The sequence below is a fragment of the Paroedura picta genome, chromosome 2, assembly GCF_049243985.1.
Source record: "Paroedura picta isolate Pp20150507F chromosome 2, Ppicta_v3.0, whole genome shotgun sequence".
In the NCBI taxonomy this organism is placed as follows: Eukaryota; Metazoa; Chordata; class Lepidosauria; order Squamata; family Gekkonidae; genus Paroedura; species Paroedura picta.
The window spans coordinates 30,965,094-30,979,621 of NC_135370.1; the positions used below are offsets into that span (position 1 = coordinate 30,965,094).

The 14,528-nt window shown below is 46.4% G+C and overlaps 1 protein-coding gene across 4 annotated transcripts in view; it reads left to right on the top strand.

Annotated features, from left to right (window-relative positions):
• The first annotated feature begins 6,118 nt into the window (after positions 1-6,118).
• SESTD1 (SEC14 and spectrin domain containing 1) overlaps positions 6,119-14,528 on the top strand; it is an 88,391-nt gene continuing 79,981 nt past the window's right edge. For 2 of the 4 annotated variants that reach the window (XM_077319567.1, XM_077319570.1), the window contains exon 1: positions 11,032-11,435. The gene's annotated coding sequence lies outside the window, so the exon portion shown is untranslated. Of the gene's footprint in view, positions 6,143-11,030; positions 11,436-14,528 lie in introns of those variants that run through there. The other 2 variants (XM_077319568.1, XM_077319569.1) reach the window with 2 other exon arrangements.

The window sequence follows — 14,528 nt, forward strand, 5'->3', positions numbered from 1 at the left end:
CCATCTTTTTAGATGATTTTAAACCCTGTTTCTAGAATCTACCGTTTTTTTAGTGACTCTGTAAATTCTTATATTGCAGATTTTATTGATTACTACTGTGAAATTAACAAGAATTACATGATTGGGGGTCTTAGTGATAATTTTTCATTCCTTTAAACAGATTGTTTTCTGCTTTTTTTGGAATTTCCTGCCTTGGCAAGATATGCTTGGAGAAACAGAAGCAACAACAACCACACACACAAAAAGAACCCATTCTAAACAAATAAACAAAAGGACTCAAGGCTGTGCAATCCTGTGCAGAATTAGTTCAGCCTAATTCCGCAGATTTCAGTGGGTTTAGATCAGCCTTTCCCAATTTTTTTTACCATTGAGAAAACCCTGAAATGTTCTGCAGACTTCAAGAAACCCCAGAAATGGGGCAAACATGCAGAATATGGTTGGGAAGTTATTAAGCCTGCGGGTTCAGTGAACACAGATTCCGATTCTTCAAAACAGCTTTTTTGATCTAGCAACTGCAGCAACAAGCTCCAAATACTGAACAGGGAAAAACAGGCGAACTCATGCATCTTTATACTTTTCAGACAGCCCGCTGCTGCCTCTGATTGGCCCTAAGCAGAGCAATCCAATTGGCTCTAAGCAGAGCATTCGGATTGGCTCTAAGCAGAGTAATCTGGTTGGACCTTAACAGGTTGCTTTGATTGGTTAGTTCCTTGGCCAGCAGAAGCCCTCATTTGCATCAGCGGCTAAATGCCCACAGACATAGCAGAAGTATTAGCTGTGTACATGCCCATCTAGGGCCTCTCCCCTTCCAGACTCATCATTGGCCATTTTGGGAGGAGGGAATGGGTCAACATGACCATACAAGGTCACATCACCCAATAAATGTTTAACAAATATTTTAAAATATATATAATTAACTTCCACCCATTTGGGAAACCCTTCCAGAGCTATCAAGAAACCCCAAGGGTTTCACAAAACCCTGGTTGAGAAAGCCTGGTTTAGACTGAAGTAAATCTGCATAAGATTACTCTGCTGCAGACAGATATGCCTAGCTTAATAATAATGCAATGACCAAAACGACCTAACTATATCTCAGCCCATAATTGCTTAAGGGCAAGCACGTTTGGATGCTCTCTCTCTCGAAAACTTTTGTTAAACTTCATGGTGGATTACGTTTCTCTACTACATCAAACAGTTATGAGGATCTAAATATGGAACTTGCAGGCCAGCTTTCTATTGGTTGTTGTCACTTTCAAAAAGGAAGCTCATATGTCTTCCAGTGGGACATGTGTGGGATGGCCTCCAGATACATTTAGAGTCTGGATATCTTATAACAGGGGAGATGCCTTGTTTCCTTTTTGGATGTCACAGTGTGTGCTAGAGAGGATATCTGCGCTTTCCCTTTTCACTGTAGAACAAAATTTGAGACCAACAGCTCCTTTAAGACCCATGAAATTTTATTCAAGGATCAACAAAAGTTTTATCCCTTGAATAAAACTTTGTCGGTCTTAAAGGTGCCATTGGACTCTAAATTTGTGCTGCCACTTCAGACCAGCACGGCTACCCACCCGAATCTACCTTTTTACTGCAGCTGGTAATGTGCAAAGCTAATATAGATGGATGATTTTAAGAGGGAAAGGTTTATATAAAAATGGTACTGAAGTTTAATTTCAGTTCCAGGTTACTGTAAAGGCTCCTAATCCAATTAGACATCAAATCAATAGATGCATTTGCATTTAGATGTGACACGGATGTGACAAACACAGGTTCAAATCCCTGCTTAATTGTGGCTCATTGGACATGTTAGTAAGGTGTATATAACCATCATGGACGGATTATGCACAGGCCAGAATGCCCGAGCTGGCGGCGATAGGGCTTCGGGGAAAATCCCTGATTATTCTTGACATTGCCACCATTCCGGGCGCCACCAAGCCCAGGCTCTCGAAGACCCACGGATTCTTCCACGTTCCTGGGTCTCCCGAGGGCACAAGCAAGGGCTAGGTCGGGCTAGCCTTGTGCATAATCAGAGGAGCTGGGCTTTCAGGCCCAGCTTCTCCGACCTACAGCATCCCTTCAGGGAGCCTCTTGCCCCTGCCAGCTCCATGGAGCTGACAGGGGCATCTTCCCCATCCCCACCATGGTGGGAGAGCAGCATGCCGCTCCCCACCATCGTGCAGTGTGGGCCCCATGTCCCTGATCCCCGCCACCACTGCTGCCGCCACTCCGGAGCACTCCTAGCGCTTCTGGTCCCGCGTTGTGTCTGTGGGGCCATTGCACCACGCATAATGGGTCATGGTTAACTTTGCAGAATGGAACTTTCCTATTTCTACCTCCCCCTGCGGCTTACTAAGCTACCTGAAATTCTGTTCCTGGAATTGGAAAAGTGGGGGATCTGGTGTGAGAGTGGGAAATTGGCGGAAACTGGTGTCTCCACTTTTGGGAGAGACCTCTGTTTTGTTAACAAGCCTAAATGCCATTAATATTGACATGAGTCTGTTCATTCTTGTCACATGTTGTTATTTGTCTTCCAAAGCAGCGTTTAATCAAGACGCAAATCACAACAGTCCTTCAAATTCATTAAAAAAATTTTTACTGGAAACCTTTGCGTCATAACTTTACTCCCAGCTAGGGCTCTCGAGACGCGACATTCCTCCAAACAGTAACTTATTTCAATTTCACATGCATTGAACACAGCCTGCAAGTTCACTACAGTCATTTCTGGATTTCAGTGCTTGTCAAATAGGCATTACGGACATTAACCATATATGGTGATTTGTAAAATGCTGCCGCATCGAACGTTAGCCTAGTATTTTAATAAATGGAAAAGCATTTGAATATGATTATATACTCATAGACTCATCAACTGCTTGATCGACTGCTATTTTCCTTTTGAAGCACGCAATGGAACGGCAGTGTTCGCTTTTGTATTTGTGTGCCAATACGTTACGGTGGGTTTGATTCTATTGCGGTGCTGTTTCGGTAAACATCAATCTATCTGGTACAGAAAAGCTTTGCAACAGAAGAAGGTCTTAGAGAATATCCTAAAAGTGATTAAACTGTGGATTAATCTAATCGCCTTTGGAAGTTAGTCCAGAAAGCAATCCTTTGCAATGAGAATGATTTATTTCTGGCTCTCACGTGTTCTGTACATGTAACCGTCCTGAAGGGAGGTAGCTCTCCTGACACACTACGGCTAATGGTGATTACTGGTGTGAGTGAAGCCACATTCATTAGTGCGTAAGTCAGGTAAGGCCTGATTGCAATAACAGGGAACAACCTAGATCTAATGAATGCAGTACAAAGGCTCTTCCATGAAGGATCTCATCTGATTGCCGTAGCAAATTACCACAATGTTCTGAAGTGATATACTTCTGTCTGGGCTGTACCACTTCAGAGTGCAGAGGAGTGCACATGGAACCTGTTACTTTCCCTTTGAGAGATTATTTTCTTTCTATTTTTCTCTTAATTATTTTCTTTCTATTTTTCCTCTACCCTTGTGACGTTTCCTCCCAAAGCCGCCACAACTTCCACAACATTCACGAAATGAAACAAAAAAAACCTATCATATAAGAGCGCCCCCTTTCTCCGGAAGAGTGTGGTTCCTTCCTGGTCCGTGGCTTCAACTCGCCACCTCTGAGGGAAAATGGTACTTTCCCTCAGTTCCCCCTATGCCAAGCCAAGCTACTATTTTATGGAAATCCATCAATGCTCTCCCAGGATATAATTTCCCATTGTGGGGAGGAGGAATTCCTTGACATATAAAACCCAAATGTGACGGAAAGCCTGGAATAGAAGCCAAATGTCGATTTTCAATGTGTAAGATCTATTTTTTTTTTAAGTGAGGGAATGTTCTATCATGTGAGCCCCTTCTCAAAGAGATCCTGCCAATAGGTTGGCTACCTGCCGTTTGTGAGAACAATCTATTCCGCACTGGTTAGACTTCATTTGGAACATTGGGTCCAGTTCTGGGTGCCACAGTTCAAGAAGTATATTGACAAGTATGTACATGTTCAGAGAAGGGTGACTAGGATGGTTGAGGGGTTGGAATCCATGACTCGTGAGGAGAGCTTGAGAGAGTTGGGTATGCATAGCTTGGAGGAGAAGAAGGGGTAATGTGATCTCTACTAGGTTGCAAAGCCCGTCCATAAGCATAGGCTCTAAAGGGACTGGGGCAGCCCCCCCGGCCCCTCTGAAGCCTCCCCGGCTGCCCCCCTCCTCCACGATACCCTGGCTTCGGCGTGGGCATCAGAGCAGGCCGGCTGTATCTCCGATGCAGCGGGCCTGCTCCGAGGGCCGCACCGAAGCCTCCACTGCCCACCCCCCTCCCCTGTGAGTCCCCGGGCTTCGGCTTGGGGCTCGAAGCAGGCCCGGCGCATCCCTGACATGGGGGGCATGTTCCAGGGCCTGGGCTGAAGCCTCCCCTCGGCGGCTGCCTAACTGGCGCATCCCATGGGGAATGGTAGAGGGGCCAATTGGAAGGCGCTTTGCGCCTTCCGATTGGCCTCTCTGTCATCAGTTCGGGGCCAAGGGGCCAATCAGAAGGCATGCAGTGCACGCCTTCCAATTGGCCCCTTGCCCCCAGAGTGACAAGGCTTTGCGCCTTCCGACTGGCCCCTCCGCTTGTCACTCCTAGGGCCGGGGGCCAATCGTTGTCCCCTGTAAGCTATCCCTGACTGAGCCCACCTTAGGCTTTTATTTATACCGCGGAGCGGTATAAAGACGTTTAATTTCATGGAAGGTAGACATGCTGAAGAGGGAAGGGGGCAACTTGTTTAGTGCAGCCTTAGAGAAAAGGACTAGGAGCAATGGCTTCAAATTATGTGAAAGGGGGTTCCACTTGGAAAGAAGAGCCAGCTTGGTGTAGTGGTTAGGAGTGTGGACTTCTAATCTGGCGAGCCAAGTTTGATTCTGCGCTCCCCCACATGCAGCCAGCTGGGTGACCATGGGCTGGCCATGGCACTGCTAAAGCTGTTCTGACCGAGCAGTAATATCAGGGCTCTCTCAACCTCACCCACCTCACAGGGTGTCTGTTGTGGAGAGAGGAAAGGGAAGGCAATTGTAAGCCACTTTGAGACTACTTCAGGTAGAGAAAAGCGGCATAAAAGAACCAACTCTTCTTCTTCTACTTAAATATTAGAAAGCATTTTCTGATGGTGAGGACTGTTCATAGGTAGAATATGCTGCCTCAGAGGGTGGTGCAGTCTCCTTCACAGGATGTTTTTAGGAGGAGAATCTGTCAGAAGTGTGTGATTTTTATGTCCCTGAGGAGGTGGGGAGCTGGACAGGATGGCCCTTTGTAGTCTCTTCCAGTTCTGTGTGATTCTGATTCTGAGTCCATTTACTAGGTATGCCTGAGTCCATTTACTAGGTATGCCTGAGTTGGATATTAATTTTTTTTTTTGCTCTGAAACAGAAGATTCCTCTGAGGTAGTCAGTAGGCCTTTTCCTAACTTTGCAGGTGAAGAAGGCATCTTTACTAATCTGCTTGCAAAGGTTGAATGGAAGCAGCAAAGGGCTGCTGCCCAGTGGTGGTTCTACTGCAGTTGCCTTTTTAGACGGAGAAACAAGCTGAAACATTCCAGTAAGTTATGCATTGCTTACTCTGTTTTAAATATCTGTGCAGGCCTTACAGAAGGAGGTCTGCAAGTTGGTCTGTGATAAGACTATGCACCAGTTTTTCTTTTACATTCAAAATGTATTCATTTTTATTGTTCTACCTATTATCCTGATTAATTTTTTGTTATTAATCCTCCTCCCAATTATTTCCTGGCTATTGCTACTTTTTCCACCTCTTGCTGTGCAAGTCGTTCTGGTACTGGGGCTGCTGCTATATTTTGGTGTACCCTGGAAAATGCCCACTGCCTGCAGCTGCCAAATCCAGATTGAGACACTACTGGAGGTTTAGTAGTGAAGCCTGAGGAGGAAAAGATTTGGAGAGGAGACAGAATGTCATGCGTCATGGAGTCCATCCCCCAAAGCAGCTGTTTTCTCCAGGGGAACTAGTCGGTGTAGTCTGCAGTTGTAATTCTAGGAGACATCCTGGTCCCTTCTAAAGAGTAACAACCTTACTACTGGCTTGCTCTGCTTTGAAGGGGTTTCAGCAGTTGCCACAGAAAGGAGGAATGGGGAAATATCTGTATCTGTGAGCAGAATTTTTAGATTTCAGCTCATTATTTTTAATTCAATTAAGAGCAATAAGTATACTAACAAAACTAGGGGTTTTCTGATTGTTTTGAATAAGTTAATATGTGAATTTACTGCCTTAATAAGTGGAGCATTGTACAGGGCATTTAAGTGTCAAAACTGTATCTAAGCAGAGATATAACACAAAGATGCAATCTGCAGGCCATTTAACTTGGCATTCTTGCATTTTAGCTGGCTTCTAGCCACTGTGAGTAATATAAACTCTTTAACAATGACCTCATTTGGCATTAAGTATAATTTCTTCGCATAATTTGTGTTTTCAATATTCCACAAGTTTATTTTGCATGGTCTACTGAATTTTCCTTTGCTTTTGCTTTCTTTGAGAGCCTTTGAGGCCTGAACTAGCTATGTATTTTTATCAACCAGGGTTGACACCTAGTTTTAATCAAATTAATGGCATGTCCTTCCTAGTGTTACCTGTCATACAAACCAAGATATAAGTTATATTGCTTTCTGAAATACTTTCTGACTTAGATGGCACACTGGGAAGAAAAAAACTATATTGTCAATATATTTAATTCTCAATGTGGTCAAATCAGTGGATACTTAAATCCAGAGATTGGGGCCATGAACAGACCCCAGCCCTTTCTAGAAACCTTAGAAAAATTCAGAAATCTTTTTAAAAGGGATAAATGATAAAAAGAACACCTTTAGCTTTAAGCAACAGTTTCCTTCAGTGGCTGTTTCTAGATAACCTCAAGAGTATTGCCAGACTTCAAGCCGGTTTTTTTTCTTGTGAATAAAAGGCAAAGAGGGTGACTCTTTCCAGGGGTGTATGGGCCTCTGGGGAGGATTTTATTGATTTATGGATTTAAATATTTATTAACCATCTTGCTTCCTTTCAAATTCAAAGAAAAGCAGCTAACAATATTAATAAATTACTTTTAAACATTTAAAACCCAACATTTAAAATTAGAATTTAGGATTAATCAGAGTCAGGCCTGCCAACAGCCACTGGGAAACTTGATACCACACAACTTGTTTTATACTCCCAGACTTAGCTGCTTGTTACTGTTCAACCGTAGGTATACCATGAAAGCCAGTGTGGTTAGAGTCTCAGAGTAGGATCTGGGTGGCCCAACTTCAAATCTCCACTCTGCGGTGGAAACTCAGAACTCTCTCAGCCCATCTACTTCACAATGTGCATAATGGGAATGCAATTATAACTCACTTTAAGACGCCTTAAGAAAGTGACAATAAGGAGCAGCTATATAGAGACTTATCATGGATGCTTTAGGCCAGTGGTTCTCAACCTGGGGATCGGGACCCCTTTGGGGGTCGAACGACCCTTTCACAGGGGTCATGGCAAGGCGAGCACCTTGGCCGGGGGGGGGGCGCTGCCACTGTTTCCACTCCTCCTGCAGGTGCCCACGCTCGGCTGCCAGCCGCTCCAGCAGTGCCTCCAGTGCAGCGTAGTCTCCCGCCTGGCGCTCCATGTGGTGGCGCAGCTCAGCCGGACAAGAGGCAGAACTGAACTGAGCAACCCCAGAAAAAAAAACATTTATATACAATCACGAACAATGGATCTCACACCATTGGTCAGTTTCAGTTTAATTTCTGTGAAAGAACACTTGCATAATTTTGTGTTTGGTGTTCACCACAACATGAGGAACTGTATTAACAGGCCACAGCATTAGGAAGGTTGAGAACCACTGCTTTAGGCTGATCCTGCGTTGAACAGGGGGTTGGACTAGATGGCCTGTATGGTCCCTTCCAACTTTATGATTCTATTATTCTCTTCTTCTCCCGTCTCCATTTGTGTACTTTTTTAAATAACCTGTGTGCAGGATTTTGATTTGGATGCGAACAGCTGCAGGCAGGTTTAACTCTTTCCTTCCTATATGGCTTCCTCATTTGAAATCGTTCCCCGAAGTAAATATACATATACAGAAATATTTCTGCGGGTTGCCTACATTTCTGTCCCATGAGCTCTGTGAGCTCATTTTGGATAAGAAAAAGATGGGGAAATAGCCCCCACTGGGGAATCAGCATCCAAATCTGAATTGGAGCCAGTTATGTTAACATGTCAGTTTTTTAAAAAAATAAAACGTGTCCAAGGTAATTTTGTCAAGTTTTTAAGGTACCATGTGATGTATATTTGTTTCCCCATAAAATATTAGGACAACTCTTCCTCCGAAATTTGCTATCTGCCATTATCATATGATCAGGATTTTTCTACAAATATGATCGATGGAATCATTCTATATAATGTCCCAAGCCATGCAGGGCAATTTTATTTGGATGCTATACCTGACAGCTAAAGCACTTTAGGGCCTTTCTCTTGTTCTCGGTATACATGTGCAAAAGACAGAAATATAATTTTAGACGACCTTGCTTCAAGTTTGTAAATTGACTGATGGTCATGCAGTAAAATGGCTTTGTGATCACATTTGAACTTTTTTAGTGGGGGGATGAACAGATGCATGGCACCTAAATTCATTTATTATAGTCCACTTTTCTCTTCACAATGGACCCAAAGCAACTTACAAAGTAACACAATTTAAACCAGCCTTTTTCAACATTTTTACCATTGAGAAACCCCCTGAAACATTGTTCGGACTTCGAAAACCCCAGAAGTGGTGCAATCATGCAGAATATGGTTGGGAAGCATAGTTGTGTACATGCCCAACCAGGGCCCCTCCCCTTCTCACCCCCTCCAGGCCCATTTTAAGAAGGGGGGAACTGGTTCAACATGACCATATATAGTCATATCCCCTAATAAATGTTGAACAAATATATGGGAATTGTGGGAATTGTGGTCCATGAACATCTGGAGGGCCACAGGTTGACCACCCCTGGCCTAGAGATCCCTCCGGGTGGCGAAAAGCGTGGCATAATAGCCAACTCTTCTTTCTCCACATGCGGTTCCGCTTCACACAGGCTGGCCGGTGCTTCCCGAGATCCCTTTCCTCCTTGGCCCGGGAAAGAGGGTGAGGAGGGGGGGGGGCAGGAGCCATTAAAGCAAAGGGGTGTGTTTGTGTGTTTGTGCGTGTGACACCCCCCCCCTCCAGTGCCTCTACTCCGCACGTGCCTGTTATATATATAACAATGAACTCCTAGCCATTCAGGAAACCCTTCCTGGGCCATCGAGAAACCCCAGGATTTCATGAAGCCCTGGTTGAGAAGGCCTGATTTAGATAAATAAAAACGTACTTCACAGTTTCAGCTCTTAGGCTGGCTGACTCAAGGCTCCAGATCATATTCCAAAATTTGCAGCCCTGGCCTCAGGCTTAGATACGTACAAGAGGATTGGAAGCAGATGACTATTTCCCGACTGACTACTTCAAACAAGAGATCACTATACCAAATCTCATTTTAAATTCCACTACTATTCAAGCTGTGATAAAATGCTACTAACTAGGAATATTCCTGACCTTCCAACACAAGAGTACCATTTCATCTACTTTTTAAAAGCCCAGAAGAGGACAGACGCACACACAAAATAGGTACCCCTACCAAACACACAATACCAACAACAGGGTTAGAGCACACAACAGGCAAGCTTCGGCTATGAACCGTGGTTATGGCCTCAAACTGCCTAGGGATAAAAATGCTTTTTCATGCGCACTAGAGAGCCAGCTTGGTGTAATGGTTAAGAGCAGCGGTCTCTAATCTGGCAAGTCATGCAGCCAGCTGGGTGACATTGGGCTTGTCAGTTCTCTTAACCCTGTTCTTGCAGAACAGTTCTCTTAGAGCTCTCTTAGCCCCACCTACCTCACAAGACTGGTGTTGTGGGGAGAGGGAAAGGTGTTTGTAAGCTGCTTTGGGTCTCCTTCAAGTAGTGAAATGTGGGTTCTATGAACTCTCCTTAAGTGTAAATAAAAACTCTCCTTAAGTGTAAATAATGCAAAATTAACTTTTCCTTGTACAATCTCAGGATATGGCCATGGAGTATGGCTACAGGTGTGTCACAATAGGGCTGTCAGGTGGTCTTCAAAATTTACCATGACAAGAACATAGTGGTGGCTATAGCTACCCAGTGAAATGTGGGTTATATATATATATAAACCCTACTTAATAAGTGCAAATAATGTAAGGTTAATTTTCCTTGTACAAGCCCACGGTGTGGCTACAGGTGTGTCACAATGTGGGTGTCAGGTGGTCTTCAAAATTTACCATGACAAGGAACTTGGGATAGCTATAGCTACCCAGTGAAATGTGGGTTATATATATATCAAAATTCTCCTTAAGTGCAACTAATGTAAAGTTAACATTTCCTCGTACAGTCCGTAGTATGGCCACGGGGTGCGGCACGCGTCTAATGTGCAATGTGGCTGTCCGGTGGTCTTCCAAATGGCTATCGCTCCCCAACACATGCACAGGTCTGTACAGAACAAGGCTGTAAAGCACAAAGCCAGTTCTGCAGGAACAGTACTTCCTGCAGAAAATCGCTTTTGCATTAAGAAAGACCGCTTAAAGCAGGGGTAGTCAACCTGTGGCCCTCCAGATGTTCATGGACTACAATTCCCATGAGCCCCTGCCAGCAACGCTGGCAGGGGCTCATGGGAATTGTAGTCCATGAACATCTGGAGGGCCACAGGTTGACCACCCCTGGCTTAGAGATTCCTCCGGGTGGCGAAAAGCGGGGTATAATAGCCAACTCTTCTTTCTCCACATGCGGTTCCGCTTCACACAGGCTGGCCGGTGCTTCCCGAGATCCCTTTCCTCCTTGGCCCGGGAAAGAAGGCGCGGAGGGGGGGGGGGCAGGAGCCATTAAAGCAAAGGTGTGTGTGTGTGTGTGTGACACACTCCCCCCCCCCCTCCGGTGCCTCTACTCCGCACGTGCCCGAGCCTCCCCAAGCGCCGGGCTTGCCTCGGCGGCTGCATTGTTCCCCTCCAGGGTGGGGCTCTTGGCTGACCCTGCCTCGGAGCAGCTGCAGCGCGGAGGGGAAACCCGACCTCCCCTCAGCCTGGCCGGGGGGGGGTCTCCGGCGGCGGCGGCGGCAGTGGCGGCATTGCCAGGGCGGGCTGGCTGGCTGGGTGGGCGTGCTCGGCTCGCCCTGACTGTCAAGCGCGGCGGTGAGGGGCTGCCGCAGCCACGCCAACCAGCCAGCCAGCCAGCGGCCGCTTTTGTCCGGCCCTCACGGGAAGGCCCGGCTTGAGGCGGGCCGAGGAGGAGGCGGAGGAAGCCGGGCGGAGGAGGCGGCGTCGACACTCGAGAGCTGCCCGCTGCCTTCCCCGCGCCGTCGCCTCAGGCCGGCCCGCACCCAGCCGCTCGCCCCCAGGCCCAGGTGAGTCTCTGCTGCTTGCTTGCTTGGCTTGCTTGCTGGCGGGCGTGGAGAGGGGAAGGGAAGGAGGAGCAGGCCCGGCTCCGAGGCCCGGGCGGGCTTTTGTTCGCTGGCTTCTCCTCCTTTGGCGCGGCGGGAAGGAAAAGGGAGGGGGGGGGGCTGCACAGCAAAAACGCGCCCCCCAGTCTCCGCCAAGGGCGCTCTGCAAACACCCCCCTTCCCCTTTCCCCTTCCCCCAGACTCTGGTCCCGCTGTGGGATTTGCCATCTGCTCTCCGCCCTCCCCAGCCTTTTCTTCTGCAACGCAATATCTCCCTGGGCTGCCTTGTATATTTTGTCGCGTGTTTTGGTTTAAAACGAAATTTATTCAGCCTGGGTGGACCTTAGAGCATTAGCATTCCTTGCATTGCGTGTGCATGTAAATATATACATCCATGTATATATATATATATAGCAACAGGTATCTTCTTGGAACTTAAAAAAGGCGGGTGGGTTTTTCCGATCCCAACCCAGCGTGGAGAAGAGGCCGGCTTTAGGCTCCCCGCCGCTCTCTCGGGCTCGGGGGTTTCCTCCTTCTCCCTTTGTATGGTTGCTTCTCCCAGCCTCGCCTTGAGCACCAGCCGGTGACGCTGCTTTCTGGTGCTTCCCCCCTTTGCTTTCTTTCGCGGGGCCGCTTCTCGTTTAACTTGAAATCGGATTCAGGAAGGGAATAAAATGCCCCAGAGACATAATAGCTTTGAGATTTTTTTTTAAAGAATAGTTGCCAGCATCATCGGGAGGCGTGAGGTTTATGTTGGCTTCCCTGTGACTTCTTTGACTCTTGGTCAAATTGGTACTCTGCTTTGACTCTGGCCGTGATTTGGCAGCCTTTTCAACATTGCAGAGGAAATGCATGGCTTGGGGTGGGGGGGTGAGTGGGGGGGGGGGGTTGTTTCAGCACAGCAGTCCTCTGAATTGCCTTGCTGTCTCCTTTGGGTTTTGGACAGGTCCTTTGTCTTGCTGTTATGCCTCTTCCTCTCCCTCATTGTACTGCATCTCGCTACCTACTGAACGGTGGCTGGCTGAGAATATGCCTGATATAAAGCCATTTTGGGAGGTTTCCGTTCCCACCGTATTGTGTGGGGAGCTGGGAAGGAGAGATTAAAAAGAGATTAAAAAAAACCCAAATGAAGAAACTGGAAGTCACTGCAGGATACGTTGCCCAAATCCGGTAATAGCTCTTTCATGAAATTCTTTTCTACCTTGCTTCCCATTAAAGGACGCCCAGTTGACCTTTGCAGTCATTTACACATGTAAAAATGGTGGCTCTGCAGATACCTTTTCATGCTGAACTTCTCTTTGTAACAGTCTGCATTAATTTCCTTGTTTCCTTTGCCATTTCATTATGCTGTTTAGGTACATAAGCTTTGTCGTTCTTCACCATCACCACACCAGCTGAATTATTTTCTGCGTTGTATAGAACATTTTTTTTGGGGGGGGGGAGGATTGATTGTGGGGAGAAATGTCACTGAAACATAAAACTGAAAAAGCAGTTTCAAAAGTCTCGTATAGATACGTATATCTGGTGAGAGAGTGAAAATTGTACAAGATATATTTGGAGAATGGTGCAGACAGAGCATTAGGAAAGTGTACACTACACACTAGCCTCGTGTATGATTGTAACCCTTGTCATCAGGTTGGGTTAAAATCTTACCAAAATGCTGATGCTGACTGACATCTTTAAGTTGAGATGGGTAATAAAGCATTTTGTGGAAAGTTCTGCCCCCAAAATCTCTGCCTCTTCTGAAACTTCTGGCATAGATCAGTTTATTTTGTACTCTGTTCATTGCTGTTGGTTTCTTTATTGTGAATATAAGGTAGAGGCAACAAGGCAGCTCTCCTCTGCCAGGTGGTCAAAAACAGAATAGTTGTTTAGATATTTCAGTCCAGAGCAGACCCAAAGCAGTTTATAATACTATATTTGTAACACCCCTCCTCCCTTTTATCTTCACAACAGCCTTGCGAGACCAATGAGAAGGTTACAGGATAAGAGAATGCATCTATCTCGCTGTTCTGTACAGCACTGGTCCCCAACCCCCGGTCCGGGGACCGGTACCGGTCTGTGGATCAGTCGGTACCGGGCCGCGGCTCCTCTTCATCCTCCTCCCCAGCTGCTGCCTCGGGGGCTGCCCTGCCACTCTGCCACCGGCTGACCTTTGGTGCTCTCCAGCAGCCACTATGGCTGGGGCTTCCCCTCGGCATGGCACTCCACAGCTGCTGCTGGCAGCGCCCCCCAGTGAGCGGCGGGAAGTCAGGAGCGCCGGCAGGAATGCAAGTGGAGTAGGGGCTCAGGCGGCAATGTCCCTTGGCAAAAGACTACCCCTCCCCGGGCCTCAGTAAAATTGTCAAACGTTGACCGGTCCCCAGTGATAACAAGGCTGGGGACCACTGCTGTACAGATTCCACTTGGTGGAATGAGCTCCCTGATGACATCCGGGCCCTGTTGTAACTAGCACAGTTCCGCAGGGCCTGCAAAAGGGAGCTCCTCCACCAGGCATTTCCCTGAGACGGACCAACCCAATAACACCTACAGGTCCCCCCTTAGACACCTCATCCATGGCTTACACCAGTCTGACCTCTCTGGGGGTTCATCTAAGTTATATTAGTGTTGATCAAAATAATTGATATTATGTTAATTTAAACCACTGTTGGATTATTGTTGACGTTATTTTTGACTATGTTGTATGCTTAGGTTGTTCCATGTATTACCCCACAGTGTTGTATGTAATCCGCCCCAAGCTATATGGGAGGGCAGTATAAAAATCTGAGAAATAAATAAAATAAATAAATATTTGCTGCTCAGAAAGACATCGTCTTTACAATCATTGTACCGTGTACATTATGGATTTGCAGGACCTGGTTCGCTATGGACGATGTGTTTCAAAGAAGTACATGTAACGGGATGGCTAACGGATATATTTTCCTCTTTAAGAGTCTGTTGTAGAGAACTATTAAAAACTGCTCTTAAGAAGTCAAGCAGCCCCCTCCCCCCCACACACACATACAGAAACAGGATCGTTTAGAAGAGATAAGCAAACAATATTCCAGTGTTTTATTT